Genomic DNA, 8,172 nt, shown 5'->3' on the forward strand with positions numbered 1-8,172 from the left:
CCTGTATTTGTAGAATGGGACAGTAATAATCTGTGGTACGGGATTTCAGCATTTCAGCATAGATTTCAGCACAATGAAATGAGCCTATGTCTATGAGCACAACTTTTCCAGTTCCCGTGTAATACTTATACGATACACGACAGATGACACTAATAAATCTTCATTTTTACACTTATACATTCTACGTTCTGTTTATATTTCGATTTGACATTTTCTTAGTATCCATATAAAATCCAAATAATAATGGCCGAGTCTGCTGCCACGCACGTGTCAGCAGCAAGAATAAGCGTCAAATTTGCTGCTGTCACGTAATTCTTCTGCTAAGAGGATGTTACAAATCTTAAGAACAGATTAAGACGAGAGAAATGCAAGTTTATGATTAGTGGGAATGAATGTACAGGTAATTTATAACCTTATCCTTTAGAAAGCATTTAGCGATATTATTTTAATGCTAACAGAACTTAACCTAACTACGAGAGCATTTAGGTTTTTTATTAGAAGAATACTGAGGGACCTAATCTTAAAACATTTTTGTGAAAGTAATGGCTACAACTTCACAGTATGTGTTACAGACGTAATTGCATACATAGCATGATGAAATCACGATAAAACAAAGACCGAGTCTACTGCCACGCGTATCTTTTTTGAGGTTCCAGCAGAAAAAGAACGTGGCAGCAGATAAAAGAGAAAGTAAAGATATAGGAAATGGAATTTTAATCGTAAGAGTTTTATATAATATATTTTGTTTGTGAGAGAATTGATCGTATTCCACCATTCGACATTGGGCCCGTTCCGAAAGTCACACGAGTTTAACGCGTTAAACGAGTTATGGTAACTGGCCGTTCCATAAGCAGGTTTGGCATGTTTAAAACAAAAGTGTTTAAAACACTTTGTTTTAAACGTTTAAAACACACGGCTTTGTTTTTTACAAATGTTTTAAACGTTTAAAACAATGTGTTTTAAACATGTTTTTTTACAAGTGTTTAAAGCCCCTATCACACGGAACTGGATTTCTAGTTGGAATGCCCTAGTTGGCGATGAACTGACTTTCTGGGTAGTAATCATGTCCGCCTGGCTAACTGCTTGACTGGTTTTGAGGAATAGGACATGTTCTAATTGCTACTAACTTTTTCGACTAGATTCTGTGGAACAGCCAATCAGAGCAAAGTTTGGCCATGTGAAGATATTCTGTGAGTTTGTAAAGTAGCCTTTTTTGTCTGTGGCTTCCAAGTGCATACAATACGAAAGGCATGTTTAAAATTGAAAAAGCTAAAATATTCTTCCATACGTGTATAGTAAACGTTGTAAAGTATGTATTTTATCAGCGCCGTTCTTCTCTACCTAAAACCATTTAATGCGATGCGATATTCCTCTCGGTTGGATAGTTATCGTATTTTAAAAGTGTGAAGTGATACGTTGTTTACATTTCGCGCGGCCGCCATTATGGGAACGAAAGACTATCGACTAGTACGGTATAACAAGTACCGTGTGAGGCGAAAACTAGCAAATGGGTAACCAGTCCAGTGTCAACTAGAGCATTCCAACTAGAAATCCAGTTCCGTGTGATAGGGGCTTAAAACACATTTTGGTGGTAGATATTTTATAGTCTGTGTAACATATGTGTAATCTACAGTGCCTTGAGTCGGGGGGAACTGGCAGCACTGTCAGAGGAAGATGGCTGAGGGTGAAGGTGTGGATCGGAGAGAGAGCAGTCAGATTGCTTGTAGAGGTCTTGTGATAATAAAGTATGTTGTTGACTAAGGGAAGTCTTTTTAAGAGATAGAAGACCACGAGACATGGCGCAGTCGTGTGGAAATGTTGCGAACCGAAAATACAACTCGGGCTTCAGACAGGCGGAAGAACGGGTGAGTTGAGTGCCTACGTGTGAATTTTGTTCGCCGTCATGGAATCGGCCAAGATTCCCAAGGAATTGCAGCTTTCGGGTAATCTAAGTGAAAACTGGCGTCGCTTTCGACAGAACTTCGAAATATATATGAAAGCAGCAGGGCATAACACGAAGTCTAGTGACGTAAAAGTTGCCATATTACTTAATGTAATAGGTGAGGAGGCTGTTGACTTGTTGAGTACTTTTAGTTTGTCGGGAGAGTCCAAGAGTAATTATGAACACGTTTTGCTAGCATATGAAAATTACGCAAATCCGAGAAAAAATACTGTGGTGGAGAGGTATGTTTTCAACTCTCGTGTACAAAGTGAAGGAGAGTTCTTCGATAATTTTGTAACTGATCTCAAAAAACTGGTAAAGTCGTGTAATTTTGGTGACCAAGCAGATAGCGTGGTCCGAGATCGTATAGTTTTGGGTGTTCATGACAGAAGCCTACAAGAAAGAATGTTACGAGAGGGAGACTTGTCACTCGAAAAAGCTGTGGAAATGGGACGTTCAGCAGAAAGAAGCAAGCAACAAGCAACCACGATTCAGAATAGGAATCCAGGTATGAATGCTGTGATGGTCGTGAAAGCCCATAAGGAAGAAGAAACTCGTCCAGTAGGAGGTATGGTAAATCCTCATAAGTCGTACCAGAATAAGACGAACAGGAATAAGAAAAATGAAGAGGAAGTATATCAGTGCAAGAGGTGTGGTTATAAGCATAAAAAAGCAGCATGCCCAGCATTTGGTAAGCGTTGTAAAAAGTGTAATGGGTATAATCATTTTGCAGTTGGGTGTAAAGTGAAACAAGTAAAAAATGTGGAATTGCAAGATGACACGTCAGACAGTGGTGGTGAGGTGTTAAGTGTTACTGCTGTATTTGCAGCAAGTGGAAGTGCAAGTACCCACAATAAAGAAGATGGTCGGAAGGAGTGGTTAGAAAAAATAATGGTAGAGAATGAGGAGATTCAGTTCAAACTAGATACTGGTGCTGAAGTTAATGTGATGCCACTAAGGGTATTGAGTGAAATTAAAAGTAAGGACAAGCTAAGGCCAACAAGGGTGGTCATAGAAAGCTTTGGAGGTGCAAAAATTCGTCCATTAGGTGTGGCAAAATTAAGCTGTGCGTCACAATTGTCTGAAATGGAGTTAGAGTTTGTAATAATTAAAGATGAGTTCAGGCAATGTAAGCCAATATTAGGTGTAAATGCATGTGTCAGCCTAAATCTAGTGAAAAGGGTGCAGGTTAATCCAGTATTCGCAAGTGACAAGGTTGAGTTCATTGAAAGTAATAAAGATGTTTTTGAAGGAGTAGGTAAATGCTCAGGTAAATTAAGAATAGAAATAGATGAAAATGTCAAACCAGTTGCTAAGCCTCCACGAAGAGTGCCTCATTCATTGAGGCCTAAATTAAAACAAAGCTTAGAAGTGTTGGAAAAACAAGGTATAATAGTTAAAGAGGAGAATCCTCAAGCATGGGTCAGTAATTTAGTAATTATTGAAAAACCAAATGGCTCACTAAGGTTGTGTTTAGATCCTCAGGATTTGAATAAGGCCATTAAAAGAAACTTTGTGTTAATACCAACAGTGGAAGAGTTAAGTGCAAGGCTAAGTAACAAGTCACTTTATTCAGTACTTGACTTGAAAGATGGATTTTACCATGTAGAGTTAGATGAAGATTCAAGTAAATTGTGTACCTTCAATACTCCTTTTGGGTGCTACAGGTTTACTAGATTGGCATTTGGTTTGTCAATAGCACCGGAGGTTTTTCAGAAAATCAATGAAAAAAATTTTGGTGATATTTCAGGTGTAAGTATATACTTTGATGATTTGTTAATCGCTGCAAAAAGTGAGACTGAGCATGATATAATATTGCAACAAGTGTTAGATAGAGCTAGAAAGTTGAATATAAAATTCAATCCAGCAAAAGTACAATACAAGGTCAGTGAAGTGAAGTATGTGGGTCATGTGTTTTGCAAAGAAGGTGTAAAGGCAGATCAAGAACAAGTCAAAGCCATTATCAGCATTGAGGAACCCCGAGGTAGGAAAGAATTACAAAGAATTCTAGGTATGGTGAATTACTTAAGTAAGTTTATATCAGGTATGTCTACTGTAACAGCTCCACTACGAGAACTTCTTAAAGATAAAGTTCATTGGCAATGGTTACCTCATCATAGTCAAGCATTACGGAAGTTAAAAGACAAGGTGTCTACAACTCCAGTGCTAGCCGTGTTTAATGACAAAAGGAAAGTTGTCATTCAGTGCGATGCCTCTAGTGAAGGGCTAGGGTGTTGCTTATTGCAAGAAGGTAGACCAGTAGCGTATGCTTCTCGTAGTCTAACAGAGACTGAAAAGTCATATGCTCAAATAGAAAAAGAAATGTTAGCAATTGTGTTTGCAGTAGAAAAGTTTCATTATTACATTTATGGTAGGCAAACTGAAATTCATACCGATCATAAGCCATTAGTCTCTATAATGCAGAAATATGTAGCAAATGTTATGTCAAATAGGTTACAAAGGATGAAGGTGAGATTGTTGAAGTATAATCTGAATGTGGTGTGTATTCCAGGTGTAAATATGCACATTGCAGACTTGTTGTCTAGGTCGTTCATAAAGGACAAAGTACAGAGTGATCCATTCTTAGCAGAAGTTGTCCATAGTGTAACCAACCATTTGCAAATCAGTGAATCACGAAAACAAGAATTTTGTGAACACACCAAAAAAGATCCAGTTCTTTGTAAAATAATGGAGTACCATACAAATGGTTGGCCAGTTGAAAAGAAATATGTGCCAGGTGAAGTAAAAGTGTACTACAAGTTACGTAGTGATATTCATGTAGAAGGTGGATTAGTGTTTTTGGGACATAAAGTAGTTGTACCATTAAACTTAAGAGAAAAGGTTCTAATGTTACTGCATGAAGGTCATTTTGGCATTGCTAAAACTAAACTGAAAGCAAGAAAAGTGGTATATTGGCCAGGGCTAGCAACAGATATTCAAAATTTAGTCCAAAATTGTAGAGTATGTGAAAAACATCAGAGGTCAAATTGTAAAGAACCATTAATCTCGCATACTATTCCAGAATTGCCATTTGAAAGGTTAGGGGTAGATATTTGTGAGTATGGAGGTAGATCTTATCTAGTAGTTATGGATTATTACTCTAAGTGGTTGGAAATTAGGCCACTAAAGTCTAAAACATCGACAGAAATAATAGATAAACTGAAGTCTATATTTGTAACTCATGGGATTCCACAAGTTGTAGTTGGTGATAATATGCCTTTTGGATCATTAGAGTGTAAAAAATTTGCAAAACAATGGGATTTTAATTTTATAACCAGCAGTCCCAGGTATCCGCAATCAAATGGACTTGCTGAGAAAGCTGTAGGAATTGCTAAGTCATTGTTAAAAAAATGTAATGAAGAAAACAGTGATGTGTTGTTAGCTCTTCTAGAGTACAGGAATTCTCCTGTAGCTGGTTTAGATATAACACCAGCTCAGATGTTGATGAGTCGAAGAGTAAGAACTAGGTTGCCTATTCATAAAGAATTATTAAATCCGGAAGTACAGTTGAATGTAAAAAAAGTACTAATGGAAAAACAGGATAAATCTAGGAGTTACTATAATAAGTCAGCTCATGAAAGACCTAAGTTTAAGCCTGGTGAAAACTGTTTAATTCAGAGGGATAAGGTGTGGGTACCAGGTCAGGTAGTTGCAAGTCATGATTCTCCAAGGTCATACATGGTTAGAGATGAAAACAATCAATTGCTTAGAAGAAATAAGGTACATTTAAGAAAATCTAACAATGCTCCAATTTTTAAAAATGTCTTAGATGATGAACCTTGTCATGTCAAGACATCTGTAGTGTGTCCAACATATGAACCTTGTAATGTCAGAACGTCAGTAGAATCTCCAAACTCTGTAAAAAGTGGAACTGAGACTGAAACAAACAGCAGTAAAAATATGTATGTAACCAGGTCGGGTCGAACTGTAAAACAGCCAGTCAGACTTCATGATTATGTTTAGTAATTTGTGTATAAGGAATTATTGTAAAGGGGAAGATGTAACATATGTGTAATCTACAGTGCCTTGAGTCGGGGGAACTGGCAGCACTGTCAGAGGAAGATGGCTGAGGGTGAAGGTGTGGATCGGAGAGAGAGCAGTCAGATTGCTTGTAGAGGTCTTGTGATAATAAAGTATGTTGTTGACTAAGGGAAGTCTTTTTAAGAGATAGAAGACCACGAGACAGTCTGTGATAATTTTTTTGTTTGGCAACCCTGTTTTTCATTGAATCTGTGTCAATCCGTGCTTTACAGTCTCACTTATCGCACAACACTTGAGCAACCTTTTGTTGTGACGTCACGGGACAAGACAAAGCTTTTAAATTTTAGGCTAAATGCCTATGTTGTTAGGTTAGGCAGGCTAGCTATGTATGCACAAGGTAGCGAAATTGTTGTGCGACAAGAAAGACCCGTGCTTTACTGTAGAAATTGAAACCTCTCAGTTCCTTGTTTTGTATCGTCCTGTAAGTTTGAGACTGGTGGAAGCTGGAAATGGAATCTAATATCTAAATACACAATGCGTGATTTTGATCATGACGTGATTTCTTTTTCTTTTGCGATACGATTCATTGGTCTGTATAACTGAATGAAGCGCAGATGCTTACTTTTGGTAACATAATTTTGTACTTTGAAAGATAAATTCATCTGGAGGATCTATTATGACACTGCAGGTTGTTTTCTGCTATATAAACTGTTCAGGCAGCAGGAAATATTTCACCGTGAGTTTTTCAGGACGTGGATAGTAATTCTATAATATTTAGTTTCTTGAAATTTAGATGAATATAAATCCTAACCTACTTCATTAGTGGCGGAAAAAGGGGGGCTATTACCCACAACTTTTGTCCCTGCAGTCACGGGCGCCGACTTGTCAAAATTATTGGAGGGGCTCTGATTACTAAAATAAACTAATGAATGACTCACTCTCTCCCTTTTTTAAGTTTGGCCAAGTCTGCTGCCACGCACGTGTCAGCAGTAAGAATAAGCGTCAAATTTGCTCCTGCCACGTAATTCGTCTGCTAAGAGGATATTACAAATCTTAAGAACATATTAAAACGAGAGAAATGAAAGTTTATGATTAGGGGGAATGAATGTACAGGTAATTTAGAACCTTTTTCTTTAGAAAGCATTTAGCGATATTATTTTAATGGGAACCTAACCTAACTACGAGAGCATTTAGGTTTATTATTAGAAGAATGCTGAGCGACCTAATCTTAAAACATTTTTGTAAAGTAATCGCTACAACTGCTACAACTTCACAGAATGTGTTACAGACGTAATTGCATACATAGCATGATGAAATCACGATAAAACAAAGACCGAGTCTACTGCCACGCGCATCTATTTTGAGGTTCCAGCAGAAAAAGAACGTAGCAGCAGACACTACCTTTAAGTTTTGGCCTCAGTGTTCGGAATCTCATAAAAGCTAGGGGTGTGCGGGATCCCGAAAAGTCAGGACGGGGAAAATTTTAACGATACTCAAAATTACATACGTAGTATATACTAGTAATAAATCATGCGTTTTGCTGTCTCTGGCCATAGCCTCCCCAAAGTTCATGGTTTAGCGGTTTCAGTCCCCCAAAGTTGATGGTCTAGAAAATTTTAAATGTGTATTAAAAGTTAAGTTCATGTGGCACAATTAGAGTAAACTTTACAAGAGAAGCAAAATAATACATTAGATCCTCTTAAGCAAAATTATTTGGGGGTTCTGCCCCCACATTGTTAATATTGGGGGGCTCGAGCCCCCCCAAGCCCCATGGAGTGGGAGCCTATGCCTGCAGTAGAGGTGTGCGGGATCCCGAAAAGTCGGGACCGGGAAAGAAAATTTCCGTCCCGATCCCGACTTCCGGAAATGACTTCCCGACTTTTTGGGATCCCAAGCAGTCTGGAAATTCCGAATGGTCATTTTAAAACGTCGTCAATTCTAGACGTTCTCTGCATTGTGGTTTTGTACCAGAAGTGCAAAAACAAGCACTTAAGATGGAAATTACGGGTAGAATTCGAGATTTCAAGAGCTTTTGGAAATTTATAACACATCCCGTCCCGAAAATTTTCCGACTTTTTCGGGAAATTGAGAATTTTCCCCGTCCCGAATGTCGAGATTTAAAGAATTTCCCGTCCCGACCCAAAAAATTCTGTCCCGCACACCCCTACCCTGCAGTATGGTAAACCTTATCTCCAAAGGTAAATAAACTGTCCTTGTCGCCAATGTACTCATAAAAATGAGTATGTTTT

This window comes from Lepisma saccharinum, chromosome 30, assembly GCF_977018435.1.
Source record: "Lepisma saccharinum chromosome 30, izLepSacc3.1, whole genome shotgun sequence".
NCBI lineage: Eukaryota > Metazoa > Arthropoda > Insecta > Zygentoma > Lepismatidae > Lepisma > Lepisma saccharinum.